The following is a 16,940-nucleotide window of genomic DNA, read 5'->3' on the forward strand; positions in this document are numbered from 1 at the left end:
TTTCATCTCTCCTAGGATGATAAAGCAAAAGCGGCAATACCTACTCATAGACGTTTTTCCACCACTGTTGAGATAGTGGGGCAGCATATGCATTTCATCATAACAAAACATTACATTCTTATTTTGAAAAAAAAAATAGTATAACTAAGAGACAGTTTCATGCAAATCACAATATTTTAGAGAATAGATGTGGTATGTTTTATGGTTGGAACTGAATTAGTCTGAGACAGTGCCCGCTAGGATTCCAGAGGATTCCTCCAGTTGTTGCAGAGTGTGCCTGGGATGGCAACATTTCAACTGGTTTATGTGGACCCACTTGTCTTCCCCCGCTGCCAAAGGACCTTTGGGGATGTGGATTTTGTAGGCCACAGGGGAGATCTTGTCGATGATCTCAAAGGGTCCCTTCCATGTAGGCAAAAATTTGCGCTGCTTTGCCTGGTTTCTTTGGAAGTTGTATAAATACACCCGGTCCCCCACCTGATATTCCTTCCTGGAAGTCTTCAGGTCATAGTGGGTCTTCATGCTATCAGCCGATCTTTCTAGATTCCGCTGAGCGTAAGCAAAAGCATGTTGGAGGTGTTTCCTTAAATTCTTCACATACTCATGAGTAGTGGAGGCATTTATCAGTGTCTGCTCTTGGGTCCTGTAGAGCAAATGCTGAGGAAGCACCATCTTGCGCCCAGTCATCAACTCAAATGGTGACATTTTGGTTGCAGATGAAGGGGTAGATCTGATGGCCATTAGGACCAGAGGTAATCGGATATCCCAACTTGGCCCAGAATCTGCCACAAACTTTTTTAAGATGCTCACAATTGTCCGGTTGTAGCGTTCCACTGCTCCAGAAGAAGCTGGTCTATAAGCAATATGCAGCTTTCTCTTGACCCCCAGTATCTCCCACATCTTCGTCATCACTTCACTGGTGAAGTGGCTACCTCTGTCTGACTCAATCCTTTGAGGTAGACCAAAACGGGAAAAGATGTGGTTAATCATCAAGGCAGCTGCGGTTTCTGCCTTGCAATTTGGGGCTGGGAGACATTCCACCCACTTGGTAAACAAGCATGTCACAGTCAACATGTACTTATTCCCCCTAGCAGAGCGAATCACGGGGCCTACAAAGTCGATTTGTAAATCTGACCATGGCAGTGTCATCCCCCTCTTTTGGAGAGGCGCACGGTGCGTGAGGTATGATGGCTGAAATTGTGCACACACAAGACACCCCTTCAAGTATTGGTCGAGGTCCTGCCCCATGTGTGGCCAGTATGCAACCTCTCTTAAGATTTCCAGTGTTGTGTGAAACCCCCTATGACCGGCGGTGGCCGCATCATGGGCGTGACTTAACATCAGGCTTCGGAATGAGGTAGGAACCACCCACTGATCGTGGCCAGCTTTGGGTTTCCTTACCAGCAAACCGTCTTGGATTCGGAACATTTTTGGACATTTCATCAACACTCTTAGGTCCTCTTTCCCAATGTAATCGGTATCCGTCAGGGGAAAGTTCTCAGGGTCCTCAAGGTGCTGGTAAAATTTACCAATTATTGGATCCCCCTTCTGAGCTGTAATCAAATCAGCATCAGGGGTCTCCTTACTCCATTGTGCAATTGAAAGGTCGTTGTGAGCATTTGTCTGGGACCTAGTGATAGCAGTGACCTGGATTTCCCCCAACAGGGACTCAATCTCAATTAGATCCCCTTGGATGGCCCCGGTTTTGGCCAGCTGATCAGCTAAGTCATTTCCAGTTTTGTCTGGTCCCTCTACTTTGGAATGACCCTTGATCTTTTTCCAATAGATGGTCATCTCATTCGAGGTGACCAGATCATCAATGTTTTGGATCAACTTCCCATGTTTCAAGGGTTTGTTGTTAGCACATAACATGCCTCTGGTTTTCCAATTAACCAGGTGCTCCACGAACCCGTTCCGTACATAATCCGAATCTGTGATTATGACCAGTTCGTGGAGTTGATGCTGGACAGCAGTGAGGATGGCCTGATGCACAGCCATCAATTCTGCCACCTGACTACTTCGGGGACCAATTTTGTATCCAGCGGAGGGTTCTGGGAACTCATTCACCCATGCATTCCCTACGCCGGCCACCAGTTCTTTCTCCCCGTTGTTGTCAACATGGTAAGAGCATCCATCCACATAGACAGTGGGCATTCCCTCACACTTGTCCTCTTCAAAGACTTTGTGTGGGGAATTAAGGTATGCCTCCGTGTTGTCCTTGATTTTTAGACTTTCGTCCTCGAGACAGTTTTCTCTGGCACAATCATGCAAGTCAGCCAGACCTTGCGCGAGGGGACTCTTCTTGTTTTGGCCATATCGGACCTCCACAGGAAAGCCTTGCATTGACAGAATCCAGGAAGTAATTCGGGAATTACTCACATTTCCGGCCCGGATTCTGTCACTTTGGAGATATTGCAGAGGCTGGTGTGGAGTCTCCACTATGATGTGTTCCCCCTGGATAAACGGGCGGTAATTCTTCAATGCCCACACCGTTGCCAGGAGTGCCTTCTCACAATCGTTGAATTTTTCCTCCACAGAGGATAAAGTTTTGCTTGCATAGGAGATTACTTTATTGACCTTGTCATGCTTTTGGTATAATACTGCCGTCAAGCACGTATTAGAGAACCCCGTCTCCAGGAAGAACTCCTTGTTTCTGACAGGGTAAGCTAGGCAAGGCGCTTGTGAGAGGCTTCTTTTGAGTTGTCTTACTGCCTCGGATTGTTCTGGACCCCATTCCCACTTGACCCCCCCCTTCAGGAGATGAATCAGGGGTCTGGTGATCTCTGCGTAGCCCTCAATGAACTTTCTGCTGTAATTAGTCAGTCCAAGGAGGCTCCTTAGTTCCCGCAGAGTTGTGGGGTCTTTCAGTTTCTGAAGTGCTTCCACTTTCTTTTCCTGGGGACAGAGACCCTGAGGAGTAATCTCATGCCCCAAGAAATTAACACGGGTTCTACACCACTGTGCTTTCTGAAAGGAAAGTTTTGCTCCGGCGGCCCTCAACTGCGTCAGAACATAACGGATCTCCGCTATGTGTTCCTCCACAGATGAACTTTTGATGAGGACATCATCTACATAAGCCAGGTTACCCCTCGCACCCAGGTCGGGCATGGCCTTATGTAGGAAAATGTTGAATTTATTGCCGGAGTTGAGGTATCCGAAGGGAGTCCGGGTCCATGTGTATTGCTGGCCCCCAAAGGTAAAAGCCAGTTTGTATTGGTCCTCCCTGCTGACAGGCACGGTCCAGTATCCATTGGTCAGGTCTATTGCAGTGAATACCTGTGACCCCTGGATCTGGGCCAGCCCTTGGTCAATGTAGGGCAGAGGCCATCGGGAAGTATGGACCCGTTTGTTGAGCTCCCTGAGGTCAGCACAGAGTCTCCACTGGCCGTTCGGCTTCAATATTCCCAGCACCGGATTATTGAAGGTGCTGTGGACTGGACGGATTATTCCCCGGGACTCAAGGTTCTTAATTATTTCAGTAAGGGACTCCATGGATGCGAGAGGCAAGCGATATTGCTTCACAAACACTGGAGTCATGCCAGGGTCCGTGGGGATTGTTGTTGTGTGGATGTCAGTGCGACCACAGTCATATGAGTCTACCGCAAAGAGATCTTGGAAATCCAAGAAAACTTGTTTCAACTTTTGCTTTTGTTCCAGAGTCACACAGGCATCAGCTAGGTTGATTCTCTCTTCCACCATCTGCCTGAAGCCTGGAAAGACTTCTGGTTTGGCTATTTCAGCGGCCTCCTCCAGCTGGGTGGAGAGGTCCCTGGTCAGAGTGCTGATTTGGACCGGAGGCTTCAGGTGGGAAAGGCAGCCCTCATGGACCTGAAAAATCACCTCATCCCTCCTGAAGTCACAAGTCACATCTTCCTTACCATAAGGGCAAGAAGTGTACACCAGGAAGTTCCCCCCATGCCGGGTAAAAATCCTGTCTGGTGTTGTATTGTCATCACTGTCACTGTCAAAACAGTCCTTGGGGATTGGTCCTAACAGTTCATTTACTAAGTCGATGGAAAAATGTCGGTCTTCAACCGCCATTCCAATAATGGTGCCTGCGGCTAGAGTAATACTCTTCAAGTCGCTGTTATCCACCTCTATTGGAATGGTGTCATGTTCTATGTTGACTAATGGAGTTGGGTTTACCCCCAACCCTTGCTGTTGGAGAGAAGCATTTAGATGTATGTAAGCATCAGGGTTTTTCAACTCTTGTCCCCTTTTAACTTTCACTTCCAGGGAGAATTGTCGGGTCCTTTCTGGGATGGTGACTTCCTCTTTAATCTGAATTTCAACTGCATAAGGTAGCAATTGAGCTGACCTAAATGCTTTTTCTGGATCATCAAAGCCCATGGGATTATCCGCTAATCGGGACCAAGCTTTGAAGTTTATTAGGTCCAAACTAATGGCAAAGCGATTGAGAATGTCACTGCCTAAGTAAAAGGCGGCAGGGACGTCTCGCACGACCCAACAATTGTGGACTATGCTCTTGTTGCCAATGGAGATTTTGAGCATACACCTGCTTGGCAGGAGATGTTTGGAATTAGGTGCTTCCAGGTCCATTTCCCATTTGTCTATCAGTTTGAATGTGGAAATGGCTGGATCTTTTGGGAGTTGGCGAAACATGGCTTCGCTGATGAATCTCTTACCGTTGCTCACACACACTCGAGCGAGAACAGAGTCCTTCCCATCATTTAACTGAACAGGGATGAACAACTGCTCTCCAATTTGCTGAATTTCAGCCAGGCTCTGAGCTGATATCACATCTTTCTGGACTATAGGAGTGGGAGTTTCTGATTGTGGATTAGTATAGAATTTCAGAGTGTTTCCTTCCAGCGTGGAATACCACCTTAAACTGGAAGGAAGGTTGATTTTCAGAAATAGAGAGGACCCCCCATCACCAGTCTGTTGTCCTACTGCTATTACTGTCACGTCTGGAATCTGGTTGTTCTGGAAGTGAAATTCTACTTGGTCAGATTTTTGTTCAACCATGTGGCAGGTGCCGTTTAAACTAACATGGTTAACACTCTGTTTTAATTTTATTGGTCGGCTAGTCTGGGTCCAGAGGACCTTGTTTACGCAATCTATTAGGGGTGACAACCTTCTCAGGAGGTCATTCCCTAGTAAACAAGGGGTGCCCTCTGGGGTCACAACTATGACCGGGTGTTTCAACTTATGTCGCCCAATTTTAATGTCCAAGTCTGCCGTCCCCTCAACGGGAATTTCCTTCCCGTCAAAGTTCTGGAGTTGTCCAGGAAGAGAGGTGAGAGGAATTTGGTAATTCTCTCCCCTTCCTGCATTCAGTTCGTCAAAGGCCCTTCTGGACAGAAGGGTAGCTTGAGATCCAGTGTCCACCAGTGCCGAGATTGTACCCTGCCCCTGTACTTGTACCAGGGCATAATATCTTCCCTCCTTCTCCTCAAGGGGGCACAGATAATGTACATTTTTGGACAACTGGTGGGCTAATTTTCTGGTTCTGGACATCGCGAGAGAAGAATTTTGGGCAGAATTCTGTGGAGAGCCTTGGGAATCTGAAAGAAAAATTTGGCAACTGGAGATCAGAGCCATTGTGGGTTCCCCTGGTTCCGGTTCTGGGCCGTCACCAGGATGGGTTTGAACCAGGGGATTTTCTTGCTGTTGGTTCTGGGATGAGATGGTGGGCGGCGGTAGCTCAGTCTCCACATCTCCCCAGTCTGGATTTTCATCCCTAGGGACCCATTTTTCTTTGGGAGGAGTTCCCCCCTCTCTGAAGGAGAAGATCCTTTTCCCAGGATCCTCTGAGGATCCCTCTCCCTCAAATTGGAAGATCTGTACCTCCTCCTCAAACTGAGTCTGTTTGGGTCTTTTGTTTCTCCTACCCCCCCTCTGCTCCTTAGGAGGCAGACTTTCCGGGGCAAGAGATTTTGTTTCCGGTTCCTGGGTTTCCAGGGGCTGTTTACAAGTGAGGAAGGAAGCTTCCTCCAAGGCTTTACACCCCCCTTCCCCTTGTGCCTCCTCCCTGGGAACCGGTGTGTTATCGGGGTACTGCCCCCGTCATTGTTCTGGAGCACCAGGTCCAGAGTTGGGTGCTTTCTGCGCCGGCATGCCGATCTGAGGGTTCTGCTGAGCCCTCAGTATGTGACCCAGATCCCGCGCCATGTTTTGAACCTGGCGCTCTAACTGGGAAACCCGCTCAGGCTGATACGGGGCCCTGTTTTCTCCCCTGGGCTGATCCCGGGAAGGGTAGCTGTCCCTCCTCTGCTAATACCCCGGGTTGGGAAGATTTGGGTACCCCTCCACCCTTGGCCTCCCCTCTCCCGGATTCAGTGGTCTGGGCTCCGGGAATTGGGGAAAGAAGGATGGATGGTTTTGGGGCTGAAAGTCGGGTGGATATCTGGGGAAAAAGTTCTGCCCAGGGTTTGGTAAATTTCTGCCCTCCTGTGGGAAGTTTGGAGGGAAGTTCCCTGGGTTAGGTGCTTGGCTGGATCCCCCCCCTTGGGCTGGAGGAGTCCACACATAACCCAGGATGGGTCGATTTCCCTTGTAACGGGGACTTACATAATCAGGAGAGCGAGGGACCCCATTTGTGGGGCTGCCTCCTTGGCTCCCTGTCTGTGCCTGGCCCGAGGACCTTCTGGGCCTAGCATTATTAGGTGCAGGTAGGTTTTTAGGCCCCCCATCTCCAAATCCAAAACGGGGGTGACCTTTACCTCTGCCACCTTGGCAGCAGCAGGGGTGCTGTTGGCTTTGGGGTTTTTCTGGGCATTACTTTTGCTATCTACCGGTTTCTGCACCTCATAGATCCGGGTAGCCTGTTCAATGACCCAGTCTAAAGATCTTTTCTCGTGAAAATCCCTCACGAGCTGGGTCATGATATATTTGGGCAAGGCATGGAAAAACGTATTTATAAATTCTCTGCTATCCGTGCGCACCCTTCTTGTGGTCTGTGCAAAAGCACGCTTTAACTCCTGCACAAATTCTTGTGGGGCCTGATCCTCCCCACATTGCAAATTGTAGGCTGCCTTGCGAGCCTCTTGAGGATTTCTGTGAACAGAAAAATGTTTCAAGATGGCCGCCTTATAGGTGGACCATCTTAAATGATTTTGGTCCTCCAGCCCCGCAAAGAAACTGGAGTATTCCGGGGAGAAGGTCCACTTTACATATTGAATACAGCTTTGGCTGTCCTTCAAATGGAAAGTCTCCATCATTTGTTCAAACAACTCTAAGTGCTCCCAAACAGAATACTTAGCGTTCTTATGGTAAGGCGTGATGACGCTCCTGATCGCCTTAATCTGCTTTAAGGGGTCCTTAAGCAAGGCCCTTTTTGCCTTATTGGCCATTTTGGTTCGGGTAACCCTTGTCCATTCGTCCTCGGACTCAGAGGCACTGCTCCCAGAGGTTCCCGTCTGTTCTTCCAGGTTTTCCCGGATTCTGCGAGCCTGGGAATGGCTGGCAGAATGTGGGGACCTGGTCTCCTGTGTCCTGCGCAGTTCAGAGGAGTCTTCAGATTCCTCCTTGCTGCCAGGATTTGATGGGTACCCCCTCCACTGACCTAACTGGGCAGAGGTTTTCAGGATGCCCTTAATGGGCCTACTCTCCTGGGGTTCCCCATTGAATTGCACCATGCTTGGGTGCCCATGCCCAGATGCCCGCCCATCCATTCCTGGGAGGTACTGGCCTATGAGCCCCACACTCTTAGCTGGATAGTAATCTGCCATCCCTGTGGCCCTGTGCTCATGTGCGCCAGGGGACATGGGGGTGGTAGAGTCCAGGGACTGGGGGAGATGAAGGCCCCTGATGTTAGGGCTCCTGCGGTTATGGTCAGGAGTCTCTCTTTCCCAGCGGACCTCATCTCTATCCGCCCCTGCTCCCTGTTGCAATGCAAGAGCCGGCATTTGTGCTTTCAGTTCCTCAGTCAAGGCCTTACTAGACTCTATCAGTCTCTCCTGCATCGCTACCTGTTGTTGGAGCCTATCATTGTGTTGACAGAGGGCCTCATTTTCCCTCTGTGCTTCCTGGTTGGTCCTGGAGAACTGGGCCAGTCTTTGCTGCAGGAGGTTTACCTCCTGAGTCCCATCCCTACCGGCCTGCTCCTTTCTTGCCAGAACATCTTCCACCCTTCTGGTGTGCTCTACCAAGTTCTGGTTTTCTTTTTGGAGGTCACCCAGCCCCTGGAGGGCCAGGTGATTTTCTTCAATTTCCTTTTTTAAGTGGCAGACTTTCTGGCCTAAAGTGTCTCTTTCCTGACTGAGAGCCTGCATCTGTGCTGCCAGGTCGTCCCTCTGCCTTTGAAGGGTACCAGCTTTCCGGCGCTCTTCATCAAACTCTGCCTGGGTATCCAGGTCTTTCAGAATCAGTTTATTGCTTTCTGCCTTTTCCCTATCTAGGTGGCCTTGCAGGGTGACTACCTGCTCAGCACATACCCTGTTGAAGTCCAGTTGTTGCTCCAGCTTTTTCTGGCTTTGCAGTAGGGAGTCCAAACCTTCTTAGTGTTCCTTCTGCAAGGCCCGAAATCTGGTATCCTGTTCTGACTTTTCCTTTTGCAGCACATCCATATCCTCCTTTATTTTAGTGATGTACTGTCTGGTCTCATTTTCTGACTCCTGGCTTCTGTGCAGCCTTTGCTCAGAAGAGTCCAGATCAGATTGGGCCTTCTCTAACGCCATCTGTTGCCTTTTTGCCAGATCATGGCCTTCAGCACATTTATTCTTTATGGCTCCCATATATAAATATAAATATGCCGCTATCCTAACAATCTTGTCGTGTTCATCTTTGGCCTTAGGAGCCATATATAGTTCACTCAGGGCCACATGTAATGGACCCTGATCTCTCCATGAGTCTGACCCTGTTTCAGTGACCTGTCGCGTGATGGCCTGCAACCAGGCATCCTGGCCCTGCTCAGCCCATTCACCTCTCACAAATAGTTTATGTAAGAAGTGCTCTCTGGCTATTTTCATATCTACCAAGGTCGTCATTCTAGAAATTGGTCTCTGTCCTGACTTACAGAAGTTTGTATTTTATTTTTGCAGAACAGAACTTTTCTTGGAGTGTCCCTTTTGAGGAATGCTTCACAGCGTAATGCAGCGTGGTGATCCGACTGGATATGTGTATCTGGTCAGCTGGCACGCTGTATTAAGCTGCACAAGTGGTATTCTAACCCAAACGTCCTGCCCGAGCCCCCAATTTGTAAGAGGATTCAATTCAGCACTACAGCCAAGTCAACGCCTAGTCTAGAATACTGAATGAAAACCCTTATTGATATATCCTGATGTCCAGTTCATGCGTTCTGGATGACTACCCCTCTATAACACCCCTCTCTTGGAATCCTCCTGACCCCACTGAGCCAAGAAGTAGTTCTGTTTTGCAAGTTAAAAGGTTTATTTGATAATTTAAACAATAGATATATATCACACTTTATAATAAATTAATAATTGAATAGCACACTTAATCTGATATGATAAAGATTAACAACGGAGAATCTGGCACTAACACACTTCTTTATAATCACTAATGAGTTGACATGAAATGGATAAGATAGCACACTGGTAAATAGGAACAAAAGAAGAAGGTGGTAAAGAATGCTTTATGTAAGCTCAGGTGGATGCACTATTCAATGAATGCAGTACAGAAAATAACTTGATAGGATTTCAGCAAAAGACAATGTAATCACTTTCTTGGACAATTCACCCCCCCTTTTATGCAATGCAAGGAAATGGAAGGAAGCACACAGTTCTCAGAAATGCAATTCAAATGTAATTCAGTTCACCCAGCAACTTAGACTACAGACGTTGAAAACACAGGCAAAATGCTTTGATAGGCGCTGGCAATGTAGAAAAAAATAATATACTAAAATGCTTTTAATTCCCTCTAGAGGTTCAGGGTGAGTGGTATCTAGTTAATATTAGCTCAGGCTCACTCTTGCAATGATTCAGGGATAGTTTTTATGAGGCAAACGATTTTCTGGCAAATGGAAGCAAAAGCAGCTATCTTTACACGTGAAGAAATTTGCAAATCGCGGTAAAATTCGCGAATGCGTGTTCCGCGATTGCGGTAAAACTATAAGGGGTAGGTATGCGGTTCTAGGTTCGTAGGAAAGCCACGATTCTCAGCTTTCAGGGGAAAGTTACTGCAAGTCTCTAGCACAAACGGTTGCGGAGATATGAGCGATTAAATAAAGGTCGTTTTTCAGATTTGAAATTTTAAAGTTCAAAAAGACAAGTGCAGCTTGCAACTAGAAAATGACAAGTGACAGCTTTACAAATGACCGTTGACAGTTAAGAGACAGTTCTACTTAGATTAAAATAGGATTGAATTATATTATTTTAACTAAGAGATTGGTTCTGCACAGTTTTCTAGGTACTCACACTATATTCTTGAGTGAAATGGGCCTCGCCATGGATCTGGTCAGGTTTTAGACTGAACTCTGGTCTGGCCTCTTCACAGTGATCTGGGTCAGCTCTCTCTGGTTCTCTGGTCTGGGTCTCTAGTTCTGGATAGATTGAAGTCTCTAGTTTGGCTCTCTGGAGGTTTGATGGAGGTAAAGTATGGATTTTTCCGGCAGAGCTTCCAGCTGCAAATGGATTTGAAAGTCTCTATCTGTCCTGTCTGTCTGCTTTTATGTATTTTGAGAGTGGGTGTGTATGCAGCATCACTAGACCCTACCCCTCTCCACTTGCCATTGGTCCAGCTTTCATTTCTCCCCTGATTGGGGGAGCTAAGTTGTGTCAGAGTGATGTCAGCCATTTATGATCTCTTGAAAAAACTCCCCTGTCATCTGTGCACCCAAATCTATATATGATCAAAACACATATTTCACAGTTACACAGTAGTTTGAAATTACATACCCATGTCACAGATCACATGAGGTATACTCTGTCCCAAATCTGCTGTTTCTAAGAGCTTGCATTGAGAAATGGCACATATTTCACTTTTTAACGGATTTTGCAATTTCTGACATTGACCCAAATTGACATACATGTGCGCAGGGAGTATGGACATTAACTGATGAAGTTTCAGATTTTTAACATGCACACATTTAGAGTAATATCTTCTTTTCCGCTAAAACCCCCCTGAACATGCCACCGGTTCGAAAAACCTCTTAAAATGTGGGCAGAAAAATCACAAGAATTATGGTGTCATTTATACAATTTTCACATGTCCGCTCTATGAGTTATTCATCTTTTTCTAAAACCATATTCTGGCTATAGAGGTGTGTCTTTTCATGTCACATGGTACAGAAACCAGTCTTTCCAGTTTCTGGCAAGCTCAGAGACCCTGCCCCTCCCAGCTTCTGCCAAGAGGAAGCTCCATTTACGACTCCCGCCAATAAAACATTTGCCTGAGTCAGGACAGGGCTTTGTTCAATTTCCTGCAGAGCCCAGGTAATTCAATCAGGGAAGTGTCATATCCCTTTTGGTGTGAGCAGCAAAAGGGCAGCTAGGCCTGGGAACACAGCTGTGACTCAAGTTTCACTCCTGATGGGGGTAGTTGCCAGGCAGAATTCAGTTCCTTAAGCCAAGTTTCAGATAAAATGTCACTTTTTGTTCCCCAGTTCCTGCATTCAAATAAAACTAAACATTTTTACATATGCAGCTAGAATGCTGATTCTAAGTTTACAACTATGACATTTAAACAATTTCAACCTATGTGACACTCAAAGTAGGTCACTCATTTCTTTTAAACATTTAGATTTGTAGTGTCTTTCAGTCCAAATTTACTTAAACTGCTGAAATCCACAGGTCAGCCAGTCTTGTTATAAACCTTCAAGTCACTTCAGAATATAACTTTACATTGGATCCACCTCTCAGTAAGTCTTTCTTTGGCTTGCTTTGGGTTCATTTATTCAGTTTTCTACAAAATCTGGTGGTTTTAAAACGCCGGCTTTTGGATAGTGGTGAGTACTGGTACTGCACCCCTTTTTGGGATTTAAGAAAATGAATTCCCAACAGTTATGGGTTTGCTTTTGGCAATCAGCATTGCCATTCCCAATGGTTTCAGACTACTGTGTGGGTAGTCCAATGGTGGTTTTAGGCAGTGTCCTTCTGTGCCCATAATATCGGCAAAAATGAGTGGCAGCCTATTCTTCATGCATTTCCCTGTGCATTTTCTGGGAAGCTCTGGCCATCATGAGGTTTTCCATGTCAGTACTGCACATTTTTGAGGTAGGGCTCGGATGCATGGGTAAATACATCCCACAACATATCAACCTTCATTTACACTTATTCATGAATACTATTAGTAAAGGGAAGGGGTAACAGAAGTGGATCAATATTGTGGGGAATTAGGGATTTGAACACGTTGGTCGTGAGGGGAGGAAGGTATTGATGTATCATTGTTACGTCTTTGATCACACAGATTTTAAGGGGATGGCGGTCTATGAAATGGGGAAGGGGTACACGTGCAGGTCGGGCAGTCGTATTTTATTTTGTCCATAATATGTCCTTGTACATAATATTTTAAGGCGGCAAACATGTTCACCAATTCTTCCATTTTGGCTTCCAGCCTGTCCAGTTTGCTATTTACAGAGTTTCTTTCCTTTCCTGTGTCTGCATGCTGTTTTGGAAGGGGTGCCACTTTTACTGAATTGCTTTCTTCTCCAATATGTTGTCTTAAAGAAAACAAATCTGTTAGGTGTATATGAAGCAATTGATGTAAAATGTTTCACATTTCAGACTGTGGTGCGTACCAATGGGGTTACTATCGTGAGTGATTTTGTCATCAGGGAAATTCTTTTCCAGCCACTCTAAGGTGCTTGCCATTGCTCTGTACAACAAGAAACGTTATGCTTATCTGCCATTGTGTACTGCACCACCTGTGCAATTATCATACAAGGTTTAGTGTGCTTACAACGTTGTAGTGACGTTCTGGTTTTAGTACTTTCCAGTCCTTACTGTGGCTGTTCATTCTTTGTTCCTATATAAAGCAGCAATGAGGTAAGATTGCCGAAGGCAGGCATCACTTCTCTTATTGGTGAATTACGTTATGGTGCACTCCTGATGCCTTTGTTCTGTTTCTTTCATAACTACATGGTTTCCAGACCTACTCTATTTTCCCTTGCAATTCACGTACATAGTGCTGTTTGTATATGTTCCTTGTGTTTACTGAATGGTACCACTATGTACCAGAACCTATGCCTTTCTAAGCAGGTTGGATGCCACCCAATGTCCACGACCAGACGCACACTCCACGACTGCTGTGCGCATTAGCCCGCGGGTTCAATATGTTATACGGTACATATCCTGTTAAAAACCTATGAAATTCACTGAAAAAAAGCGTTGTTAAAGGGTCTTTATGGTTAAGATACACTACTAAAGACCTATCAAATTCAGTGAAAAAACATTGTTTAAGGGACATTAGTACCCCAGAGAGAGACAATCAGAATGCAACAAGCATTCTGATTGGCTCTCGCCAGTTCCGTACCCAGGCGGGAATCCCTCCGTCGGGATTCCACGGCCTTTGTCCCTGCCGGGGGGTGTGGCAGCCCCTCAGCCAATGAGGAGGCTCGAAGCGGGGCCATCCACGCTCTGAGCCTCCCCACAGCTGAGAGGCTGCCTTTGCCCCCCGCCGGGGACTCGGGTAAGTCTTTTTTTATTTATTTTTTTCCTTCCCTTCCCTCCCCCCCACCCACCCCGCAACTTACCTTCTTGATCCTGCGTCCACAGCGGGGGACGAGGGAAGCCTCCAGCCGTGTGAAGACTCCGAGCAGGGCCATCCCCGCTCTGCGCCTCCACACGGCTGGGGGCTTCCCTCGTCGCCCGCCGGGGACGCAGGTACTTTTTTTTTTCTTTTTCCCCGTCCCACTCCCGCCCTCCCAACCCCACTTACCTTTTTTTTATCCTTTTTCGGGAGAGGACGCACTGGGAGTACTTGTGTTCCCAGCGCGTCCGCTCCCGATGGCCGCCATGGAAAGGGAAAACGGACTCCGTTTTCCCTTTCCATGGTGGCGGCCATTTTGTTAGTCGTTTTTTTTTCTGTCCCAAAAACGCTGCAGCATTGAAACGCCGCAGCATTTCGGGACAGAAATAAATTGCTTTTAGTACCCCGGTCACGCAAATTTTGCTTCGCTCGGGTCCTTACCTATGGGCCCCGGGGCATTACCTGAGTCGGTAATGCCCCCGCCGCTTGGGTTCTATTGCTTAATTATGATTTAGTTGCCCTACTAAAAAGCTATCTTTGTGATGTCATCTTTCATGTCCTGGGTGTTAGTCTTAGCAGTGCACAGTGGTGACGCGAGTTATGGTTGCTTAGCGTACCATACCTAGCGAATTTCTGGGGGGTTTCGATTTATGTGTAACCATAATATGGATAGGTTGATATTACTACAGAGTAACTGCAATGTCCCTTTAGACAACTTTTTGCACAGAATTTGATAGGTTTTTCTTAGGGCAACTGAACCATACCATCCCTTTAACAACGTTTTTTCACTGAACTTGATAGCTTTTTAGTAGGGCAACTTAACCATAACGTCCCTTTAACAATGTTTTTTCAATGATATATATATCATTGAAAAAACTTTGTTAATGGGACGTTATGGTTAAGTTGTGCTACTAAAAACCTATGAAATTCGGTGAAAAAATTATGTTAAAGGGATGTTATGGTTACAAGTAAAACCGAAAAACCCCTGAAATTCACCAGTTATGGTAAGCGAAACAACTATAACTCGCGTCACCACCGTGCACTACTAAAACTAACACCCAGGACATCAAAGATGACATCATAAATGTCATTGATGACACAACTGATGACATCACATGTCTGGCTCCCTCTGTTTTCCTTTACTGACATATCTAGGCCACATGGTTTTCTTCAGTAACAGTCAGGAATAAAAAATTCAAAAGGTACTATATTTGTAGACTTCTCCTTCAAATATGCTTTTACAGTAATTCTCTTAGGGTCCAGTCACATCATATGATACATATACATAGGGGAAGACACAAGCTTGAAAGACAGCAATCCTTTCTGTGCATGAAGATAATCAGTAAGGTTAAGAACACTTTCTGATAGTTCAGCTGTTTTTTTTTAAATTTGTATTACTGTACTTTCCCTGTATATGCTCATATGTGTATACATTGTAATCACACTGCTTTCCTTAGGGTCTAGTCACATCATGTGATACATATACATAGGGGAAGCAGCAGCTTTGAAACAGAGCACTAATTTTTGTGCATGAAGATAATCAGTTAGGTTATGAACAGTTTCTGGTAGTACTGCTGCTTTTTTGCTTACTTCACTTTCCTGAATATTCTCGTATTTGTATGCCTTGTTGTCTCTTTGTGTTTTGTCTGTAATAATGCAATTATGTAGTAAGTGAGTTTTATTAGCTACTTATTACATGTTTCACAGTACGCAAAACTCTAATAAGAAAGCATTTATCAATCGCTATTCAACATGGCAAGATTATGAATATTGCACCTACATCATGTATGCTGCACACAATGCCTATGTTTCTACATGAGTACCTTATTAAACTAGAAAGAACTTCATAATAGAATGCTATTTATATCAATGCATTGCTTAACTATATAAGCTGCCCCGATCCTCAAGACAGACACTTATGTTATTCTGCACTTGCAAGCAGCGTAAGGTTCACCATAGCCTGAGGTCAGACTTACCTTTGAAGATCCTGCTTCCTGGACATCCTGCTTCCTGCCAGAATACTTACCAACTGGGGGAAGCTGTTCTTACCTGTACATCTCTTCGGCGAACCAAGTATTCATCTTTACACTTTCCGGAATTGCAAAATCTTCATCTTGGCACCGCAGCACGAAACGCCCCATCGTCGACAGCAACGCCTGCAAGGAAAATAGAAGACAAGGTTAGACATCGAAAAAAAAGTCAGTTTAAGGTTGTGCTTCACCATACTTTGCGGTTTTCCTTAAAACATCACTTACCTGCTGTCGAACGTTGCGTTAGCATCCATCTTCCATCCGGCCGCATCTCGCGTCTCACAGCTGCATCGAGGCTGCATTTCCAACCAAGAGAAGAAAACAGAAGAGAGACATTATTCTGGAGCAACTTATAAAGGCATTAAACAGAACAAACAGCATCACAAGAGCTCAAGAAAGACTTACCAATCATAAGGAGAAGCATAGTCGCAGCTGGACTGGACTAATCCTTATCAGGGATCAGTGAAGGAACTAGATCCCATTCGACGCGCTCCTGCCAGAAGTAGCAGCATGGAGAGCTTATCTTCCATAATTCACAGGTGAGCTTTATGGGCCGGCGTATGCTAACAGAAACCGTACTTTGTGGTGAAGGGTTCGAGAAGAACAACAATCACAGATTGGCGCACTCATAGGGCCTCATTACGACCCAGGCGGTAAGTTACCGCCTGGGCCGTGACTTTACCACCATGGCGTAAACTACGTTTACGCCATGGTGGTTGGCGGACTTACCGCCCCATTCCGAGGTCGGCGGGGCGGTAAGTCCCCAATCCCCATTTACCCTTCCCCATTCCCATTTTTGCCCCATAGGGCATAATGGGAGTGGGGAAGGCGTTAATTACGCCACCGTAAATTACGGTGGCGTAATTAACTCCATGGTCCCTTAGCGCCATGGATTTTAACACCCGCTAAAAGCAGGTGTTAAAAGCGCCATGGCGCTAAGGGACCCCGTAATTGGCGGTAAGGGGTCGGCGCAGCTAACGCTGGCGCTAACCCCTTACCGCCAGGGTCGTAATGAGGCCCATACTCTCTTATCTCCACGCAGGAGCAGTATCACCATGTACCATTGCTCACAGCTTTTCTACTGAGGCAGAGGCCTGAAAGGGGTGATTCAAGTTCAGGGAGGGCTGCAACCATGCCCCAACGCCTCCGCAGAGACCAGGTGAGCGTAACACATTGTCGGTGGAGAACATCCCAGCAGTGGCTATAAAGTGACGCATGCTTCTGTTTATAAAACACCTTCCAACCTATGGCTGGGGACAAATTACACCAGCATGGTCCCATGCTCCTGTTGGTGGTATG

The sequence above is a fragment of the Ambystoma mexicanum genome, chromosome 2p (assembly GCF_040938575.1).
Source record: "Ambystoma mexicanum isolate Mex_15411 chromosome 2p, UKY_AmexF1_1, whole genome shotgun sequence".
NCBI lineage: Eukaryota > Metazoa > Chordata > Amphibia > Caudata > Ambystomatidae > Ambystoma > Ambystoma mexicanum.